This window comes from Labrus bergylta, chromosome 1, assembly GCF_963930695.1.
Source record: "Labrus bergylta chromosome 1, fLabBer1.1, whole genome shotgun sequence".
Taxonomy (NCBI): Eukaryota; Metazoa; Chordata; class Actinopteri; order Labriformes; family Labridae; genus Labrus; species Labrus bergylta.
Window position 1 is genome coordinate 5,365,119 of NC_089195.1, and position 9,343 is coordinate 5,374,461.

At 37.2% G+C, this 9,343-nt stretch overlaps 1 long non-coding RNA gene across 1 annotated transcript; it reads right to left on the reverse strand.

Annotated features, from left to right (window-relative positions):
- Positions 1 to 1,916: 1,916 nt before the first annotated feature.
- LOC136177084 (uncharacterized) lies at positions 1,917 to 5,376 on the reverse strand. Its single transcript, XR_010664752.1, has 2 exons — positions 4,862 to 5,376; positions 1,917 to 3,718 (listed from the first exon to the last, which is right to left on the reverse strand). It is a non-coding gene; the product is annotated as an uncharacterized lncRNA (long non-coding RNA).
- Between the last annotated feature and the right edge of the window lie 3,967 nt (positions 5,377 to 9,343).

The following is a 9,343-nucleotide window of genomic DNA, read 5'->3' on the forward strand; positions in this document are numbered from 1 at the left end:
TCAGTATTGTGAAAGCTTTGTTGTTGTTTATAGATATATACCTTTTATACAAGGTTTCAGATAATATCATTTAAGGTTCTTATGAGTTGTGTATCGTTTGTCCTATGGCTTCAATCAATCCATTTATTTCCTTGGTATAGTTAAAATTGTTGCATTGTTGGGTCTAATTGATCAGCAGACAGATGATATCAGACTATAATATGCAGCTGCAAAGCCCACTGTTTCATTTAAGAGCTGGTGGAGACCAAAGATTGAACCAACATAAATCAGTGTTGGATTTATGACCAAATATCGACTCAAAATAATGCTTGTGAAATTGAGTCTGCTCTGTTAAAAAAAAAATAAGCCACTGTTATCTAACATGTTTTTATATCAGTGTTGTGTTTACAGGATAGACTGTATCCAAGAAAAGAAACAAAACATCCTGATTTTACTAAAAGGCGTTTGACTCTTTTTGAAGCTGAAAGTTCCATGTTTTGTCCATTGCCATCTTGGTGTTTTGGAGAAGAGGTGAACCTATTTTCACACAAAAAAGGAGCGTTGGTGGAAGAGCAAGGGGTTAGCTTACCTACCAACTGTAGGACTAGTTTGCTATTTATGGACAAAATAAACCATCAACCCCTGAGAGTGTCTTTGAAGCGACTTATCAATCAGACATGTTCATCTGCTTTATTGTCCATTTGAGTCTAAATTGGAGGATAATTTACCAAATGAACATAATTCTGAGTTAAGGAAGACCTAATACAAACGTTTGGGACAGATAGATAGATAGATATACTTTATTGTCTGTCCCAACAGAGACAGAAATTCTCCTTTGACAAGTTGCCCTGAATCAGCCAAAACAAGACAAATGGTTTATCTGTAAGACTTAGCTTCATGTGCTGCTTTTTGAAACCCTAGAAACAGAACTCTTTCTTACTCTGCAGTAAAGAGATGGTTTGGTAGATGAAGTGCAGCACTGTGAATTAAACAAACTGCAACCGTTTCGGTTTCATTATGACACATTAAGTCAGCCATAGCAAACTTAAGCTTTCTGCTATCTCTTTGAAAACAGTGCATGTCTACACTTCTATCTTTTTGTTATTGTAATTCAGGCACGTGATATGCAGTTTTTTTTTTTTACATCTGTTATGTTAATATTATTACCTCAAAACTGAGATCGTGCTGTGTCTTTTGACACTAAGCTCTGATTGCTTCACTGCAGCTGTCTTTCATATTGAACACTGCACTTCAGAGTGTTTACAGAGCTCAGCTTTGGACTTTATAATCAAACTTTGAATCAACAAATCTGTTTAATATCACTACTTTGAGTGAATAATATTGCCGAGGAAGTCTTGCAATAACTCACATTTCTCTCCTAGTTTAACGAGTTTGAAAAGATGATATCTGCACCTAAGCTTCATGTGGATTTCATTAAATGTTAAGGCATGTTGTCAAGAGACATATTGCTGAAGCAACACCTACAGCTCTCTTCTCTGGATGCCATAAACTTACCATTTCTATGTGCGTCAGGTCATTCCTTTGGAATATCACGTTACATTTAAGGTTTTTGGGGTGAAAAATCATAATTCCCAGGAACACTTCTTGTGAGTTATGACGTGTGCAGTGTTTCACAATGTGAAAGAGCAGTTCAGGATCAGTCACACTAAGACATGGAGGCTTGTTCTGGTGAAAACTCTCTGGGCAGGCCGACTCTGCTCCCTCTTCCCCTCACCACATGTTTGTTAGACTCACTCAGCCAATTCTTGCCAAGACCCAGCTGGAGACACTTTCCACATGGTCACAGAGCTTCAGGGAAAAAGAAACTTAAAGTAGATGGCTGAACACAAAGCGCAGCCTCAAAAGATAATGAACAAAGAGAAGTGTTTGGAGAGAGAAAAGGATGTTTGCATGTTAAGGAACAAAGTCACTGTTGAAACTGTTTAACAAATGTTTTATTTACTTTGTGCAAAAACATCTTTAAAGATTTACAGAGAGTGCAATCTTGCAATGAGTACCATATGCATATATACTGTTTCCTTAAGCTCTTTACCTGTACTGTGCATTACTGTATATGATTAACCAGTTTAGGCTGACAAGCTATGGGGTAAATTAATACAATACTCCTCGTCCTCATATTGCAGTGATTTTGTGATAAAGGCAAAATGAGTTGAGTTGCAGCATTGGTTGAGGGATGATCAAACGAGTGCAACCACAGGAGGTAGGTGTGTGGGAATCGTCCCAGAATGCACTTGTCCAAACAGATTTACAGACATGCACAGATTCACCTCTGCATGCTCTGCTGGTGTTTGTTGTTTTTTGATATGTAGTTGCAGTCAGGTGGTGTCACATGGAGAGTGCAAAAGTTTACTTCCAATGTTGGTCCAGGGAAGTCAAGGAAACCCTGGGGTTAAAACCTTAAGATGATTTCTAGTTATCATACGTTTGTTCCATAAAGTGCAAGTATAATTCAACATCTAACCAGGCATATTTATTACTGTTACCTGACCAAGCTGAAGTATTTGAGCAGTTGGAAAAGCAAGCATGTTGACCTTGAAGATGTATTTTATTTGCCTTAATTTTCAAGAGACAACTGTAAGACAAGAAAAACAGTTCAGGGAAAAATAAATGAAGAAGGCCCAGGTTTTAGGTCTAATCTGCTCTACTTTGTTAAGGCCTTATTCTGGGCGAAGGTAAACTCCGCGTCGCATAAATACTTCCTTTTTTTATCTTAAGATATTTTTGGGGCCATTTTTTCCTTTATTGGATAGGACAGCTGACGAGAGACAGGAAACGTTGAGAGGAGAGAGAGGGGGTTTGACATGCAGCAAAGGGCCGAGTTCGAATTCGAACCCATGGCCACTGCGACGAGGACTATAGCCTCTGTACATGGGGCATGCGACATAACTGCTAGGCAATTTGGCACCCCAATAATTACTTTTTATCATAATTATTTATTTATTGTTTTATTATAAATTTACCATTTTTGACCCCCAGAGGAGAGTCTGGTGGCAAAATCAGGAGGTTCCAAGTTCCTTAAGCTTAAAAAAAAAGTCACATTATGAGTATGTTAGGGCCAACCCTAGTGGGCCTCTGCTTGTTTGTTAGTGCTTCCAGGTGGTATATACATCCCCGTTTCACATTTTTTCTTATTTCATATTTTGCAGATATATGTTGTCGTTATTTAGCACTTGAGGGAATACATCACACCTCAGAAAGTGTCTGTACTCAATTACTTCTCAAACGTAACTATTCCACATTGAGCTGGTGTCGAAGCTTGCTTCAGGGATCAGTTATCCAGTCGTATTCGTCTACCTCAGAGTTCATTCCTCCTCAGGCTTACACTAGGCCCGCGAACACGGATTGTGCAACTATTTTGTCCAGCAGGTTCTGGTTAGGACGCAGAGATGTGTCACAGATTGATTGGTCTATTAAAATAAGTGATACATCTGACAATTCAACTGGGGTCCAGGGGGCGTGGGTCACCTTGGGATGTAAATATACAGGTTGAGCCACAGGTAGAACTCTGGGGCAAGTGCGTACCATCCAGCGGCGGTGACCTCTGAGGGGCCCATGAAGGGGGTATGGGGCCGGCTGAGAGAGCTCTTTGATGGAGTCCACATACTCCTCCATGGTGTGCAAGGAACAGTCCAGTTCGGCGTCCTCTGTGTCGCTCTCCTGCATCTCGTTGATGGTGGGAAGTCTGTCCACCGTGGAGAGTAGGCATCTGGCCTTCATCCTGCAGACAAAGACATGACCTTTAATGTTGCTATGGTTATTCTGTGATGTGAACAATAAAGGTGGCTCCCTGTGATTATCAAAAGGATATCCTGTGATCGTGTGAGCCATTTCCTCATTGAGACAACAACAGGAAAAGCATAATCAACCAGGTTTTTATCAGTGAAGCTGTAATGTCATTAATAAATAGAGTAAATTAATTTGTGCTATGAACTTGAAGGACTTCATATTCCTTAAATTATCTCTTAAATGTATACATTTATTTAAAGTGCTTCAGTGTCCGTGACTTGGCAACCTGCGTTCACATCGACTCTAGGGAGGAGGGGGCGGGGGGGAGACATCTCTCCAATGTTTTGAATTTGGACTGCAGTACCAATTTTAAACACTAGGTGTCAGAGATACATATTAGTCCTTTAAAGTCGTGTGTTTTGTTCTGTTGTTCAATCAACCACCTCTGACCAAAACCCCAAAACTGTTACAATTTCTATACTTTTTCACTTATAAAGGTTGACAACTAACTTTAAACACAATGAAACGATTAATTTGTTGTATTTTCATCTTCCTGGTGTCGTACATTTTCTACATGGTCCATAAATTCAATATGAATTTCTTTTTTTTTTAAGTTTAACAAAATGTATTTTTAAACCAAAATTTGGGCTGAGCCTGAAATCCTGACAGGATGTCACCAACCTTAATATATATCATGTAGAGAAGTTTTCCATGGAGATTTCTCTAAATATCAAGAATTGCATGTTAAGTTCTTACTTCATTTGTTATGTTTAAAATATTTTATTTTCCAAACCCCATTAACAGATAACACGGTTTGAGAATACATATTCATATACATTATTACTGATAATAAATAGACTTTGCTTACCAAAAATGAGGCTCTAAATATATTTGCTAAGCTGTCCTCATGCTGCAATTTGGTTTTTAAGGTTATATCTTGTTTTAGAAATGCTGTGCCTTAAAACTCTTTAAATTAGAGAAAAATACACTTGTGCATTTTGAGTCTTGCAATTTTAACAACTCGAGGAGCCCAAAATATCAATAAAGGAAATTGTTCGTTTGCTAAGGTCCTGTTTTGGAACCTGTTACGATGTAATTGAGGCCCATTCTACTTAAGTTTCCAATAAACACTCACCTAGAAATGTCTCTGCGATTCGTCCTGATGAAAGTTTTTCTTATGACAGAAATCCCTTCTCTGCGTCTTTCTGTTCTGCCTGCCAATGTTGCCTTCTTCTTTCTATTCTCACCTGGGATACCAGCAGGCTGTGGGAGTCAGCTGTGCTTTTGCTGAAGTGCTCAACATGTACTGAACATGTTGCGGCGACATAGAGGTGTGAACGCTGTTGGAGGATAAGCCCAACCGGGAAGCTTTTATAATGCATTAGGTAGACTAGGCTGACAGAGCCAATTATAGCCCTGAGAGCAAAGAGAGAACGCTGTGCTATAACACATAAAGTGGGTTGGGATGTACAACAGGAGGGAAACAGGATGGTCAGGGGGTAACTGTGACAGTGAATGACTTAATGTCGATGAGCCAATGTCATTATCTAGACAGCTTGTGGCTGCAGGAGTTTCAGCAGGAACTCTGTGTGTATTGATTGGTTGAGTTTGTGGTTAAAAACATCAATCTTTGAATTTTTGTCAGTTTTAAATGGATGTACAGTCTTTTAAATTGTTGTGCCTCATTTACAGCTTAACCTGCAGCATCCTCTGTGTTTAAGGGTTATTAAACCACCAACAGAATCCAAATTCAGTGAAACGATACCTCAGAGATGATATGGAATGAAGAAAAGTCAAATGCTTGGCATAATGTAATAACAAATGTTGTTTTTTTGATAACTGGATATCTGTGGTTAGGTTTTTTTTTTTTTTAAATGGATAAACAGCAAATGGCAGAGAAGATTTGGCAAGTTTTTCATGGGTGCAAGTCACATACTCAGCTCTGCTGCTTATCCCACAAATGCATGTTCCTTACAAATGTGGCACCATTTAAAAGGGGAATAAACATGCTTTCCAACAGTATAAGATTTATTGCCAAGAAGCATCGTTACAACAAAGAAATAATCTCCCAAAAACAAATTTCCTTACTTTTTGTGCAATGTTTATTTGAGTGTAAAACATTAAGCTGACGAAGAAAGTCAAAAACTGCAGTTCATTGATTTGCCACTTGAGCCTTTCTTCAAAGGTGGGTCAATCTCTACTAGGCCCCATATTAAAATGTCAAACTATACAGCAGAACTAAACATACAGCCTGATTAAACAAAAACAAATGTTTTGGTCTTTATATCTAATTTCTGTATTTGGATTATTTAATTAGCATTAATTATTAAGGCTTAAAGTTATCCATAAAGTTTTTGGTGATGATATGGGATTTTTCAGGAAAATAGGGACATAACATATGGCTTGATGTGTGGTCTAGTATGCTAGCAGACAGTGTATGATATTCTTCTTTTATATTGATGCACAAAGTAAGCCTTTATATGCAGTTGTCTGTGTCTTTGTTAAGCTTACTTTGCTTCTCAACTTGTTCAGTGTTTGATATGTATTTAGGGTTCAGAGGGTGGGTCCTTCAGGGACCTGTGAGACACAAAGCAAGTAACTGCTCCGGAATTTAAGAAGGCATATTGTGCAATGTACTGAGTCAGGATTTTTCAAAGATAAAACCCAAACGTTGGGGGTAGTGGGTTTTAAAAGCTGCTTAATCAGCATTGTTTAGGCTACAATACATCTAAATATCCTTTTTCAATTTTGTTAAGTAACAAACTGTTACTTTTTAATATGTGTTTTGGAATAAATCAGATATAGTCAGAAGTCTTACAGTTTGTAATTGTTCCAGCAAAACCTGAAAAAAACTTTGTCTGTCAAAGTCTTAACCAGAACTCATCACTGTAACTAAAATCAGAGAAACCCGACATTCATACTAATCCAGCAGGAATGTGGGCCTGCATGTATGCCCTTTGCCAGTGCAGCTGCTGAATGACATTGCATTTTGTTTAGCAAGAGTTGAGCTTGTTTAGATTCTTTTGTGGGAAACCATTCAATTGTTTTTTTCCATTCAGCCAGAGACCCCTGCATTGGCTCATGCCAAGTGATTACCACTGCCACACAATACCAGTGTCTTAGATACGCTATGCTCTCCTTTAAAATAATTTACAGAACATATTCAGTTTTAAAAAAAACAAAAAAACTTTTGTTAAGTCTTGAATGAAGAATGTGACACACCTCAAACCCCCCTCCAGTCATGTTCGCACAAAAGAGTGAAGCGGCAGACGAAATTGTCCCTAGCTCAAGCTGCAGTTGACTGTGGCCTGCAATGTTTTGTTAGCATGTTAATGTTAGCACACCTTAGTTAGCTCTTAGCCTCACATTGCATGTATATTTACACAGAATGGCCGTGATCTAAAAACACTTACATGACATTAAAATAAGTAATCAGTATGTTATTCTTCTTTTCTCTAGTCCTTTACTAAAACCGCTTTTTATACACAAGGGGAGGAGCCTGCTGTCCCGTCAATGTAAACATGATGTAAACACAGCTCAGACAACAACACAGCCAGCGGGACTCGTGCATCTCACTTTTTGTAGACAGTCATAACTCAGAGAGATATTTGCATAGGATATATTTGATTTCTGCTACATTTATGTGTAAATCACACACATTCTCCCTGTAAATACAGGACAGAAAACATTTCATATCAGACTAAGAAAATGTAACATTCTGCTCCATAATTTATATTTTCCACTAATCCTTTTTATCACACCAGCTCTATCCCTACAACTTATCTTCTCATTCCATTGTCACTGGACAAATTCCTTTGTTAGACTTCATCTGCACTGTTATTATAAATCCCTTTAAACCTGTCTCTTTTGGGAGATGTGTTGTTGTTGTTGCTATTTTCCTTCATATGTATACGTCTCGTAGACTGTTTCATAAGTAAGCGTTGTTGTTTATTTTATTTTTTTTCATCTGTTCTTAACTGCAAAAATCCCAAATCCAATTGTATAATCTCATGCAAACTCTAGGAAAAAAAACAACAATCCAACCCTTGTGTTTGAAAAATGTTGAAATAATAAAAGTACAACTGTACAAAAGTAAAGATGAATGTAATATACAGATAAATGAGTTTGTCAGTAAAGAGACATTCATACAAATGGGGAAATGCACTAATGCTAAATGTAAGATGGAGACAGCTAAAACGGGACTTCAGGTAAAAAAGAGACGGATAATGTTGGAGCATCACAGCTCTTTAATTTATTTCTACCAATCACACTGACTGATCTTGCATTGTTGCTATGACACTAACTGACAATCAACAATAATTTGTATTGGTGTGAGGTTGCTGAGGTAGGCAGGGTGGAGTGTGACATGATGTGAAATACGGAAATTGTACAGAATGTAAGCATGACATGGAAATACTGATTCATTATAATAAGAGGTATAGAGAAAATATTAATATGTTGAACAACAAACACATGTTCATGATTATTTATTTGAAATTGTCTTTTAAATAAAAAAGGGTCAACTCTAAAAATACTTTTGTGTCAAAGTCATTTTATACTCTGGCCCATTTTGCCTGAACCATTTAGGTAAAATTAGCCACAATTTTCAGTTAAACTGGTCTGCATTATTATCAAACAGAAAAGTTGGTTGAAAAACACGTGTATGGGTCTGCATAAATTATGTATCAGTGCAAAATCTGAGAAATATTTTATTTAATGTGTGAAGCTTTTCTAATTGTTTTGCACAGTGGTTTAATGTCAATAAAGGCTGTCTATTCTATTTATATTATTTTCTATGAGGCAGGAGAACAGGCAGAGAAGAGAGAAAGGAAGAAGAGATAAAGAGAGGAGCAAGATTACAATACAATCAGTGGAGAAAGGACTGAGAACAAGTGCATTAGCAGCAACGTTGCTGACTGTCATTTTTTGTGTTTTGAGTCAAAAATGTTGAATTGTAAAGAAAAAATATTTGACAGATGTTTGACACCTGCATATTCAGTCACACACAACAGAAGCAGACACCAACAAAAAGAAACAGTTACAACATGATCAGCTCATTTACAAATGTATTGTTCAGTGAAAAATGAGTTTACTTGTATATTCAATAATATTTTAAGAAAATAAGTTGAAAAGAAATATAATTAGTTTCAGTTTGCTGTAAAAATCTAAAAGATTTCATGTGAATTCAATGTCGTCCCATTTTACCTGAACAGTGTGGCGTAGTGAACATGCTGAACACACTCTTGCTCTCTTAATTAACAATTACAAAACATGTTTTTTAATTAATGAGATTTTTCTATTTCAGAGTAAGTATTTATTTACCTGTGACGTGTGCAACATTGTACCTCTTACTGGAATGCAAGTTGTTGTTTGTAGCTGTGGATGTCTGTATGTTTGAGCACTTTAAGGTGACACATTTCAAATTTCGTTGTACGATTCTAGGATGACAATAAAGGCTTTCTATTCAATTCAAGAAATGTAATGTTTTTTTAACACATGATTATTAGAGAAATGTAACCTTTATTGAAGGTATTTTGAATATGTAGGACAGTCAAAGAGATACAGGAAGTGTTGGGAGGAGAGAGTGGGAAGGGTGATCGAACCAATGGCCGCTGCG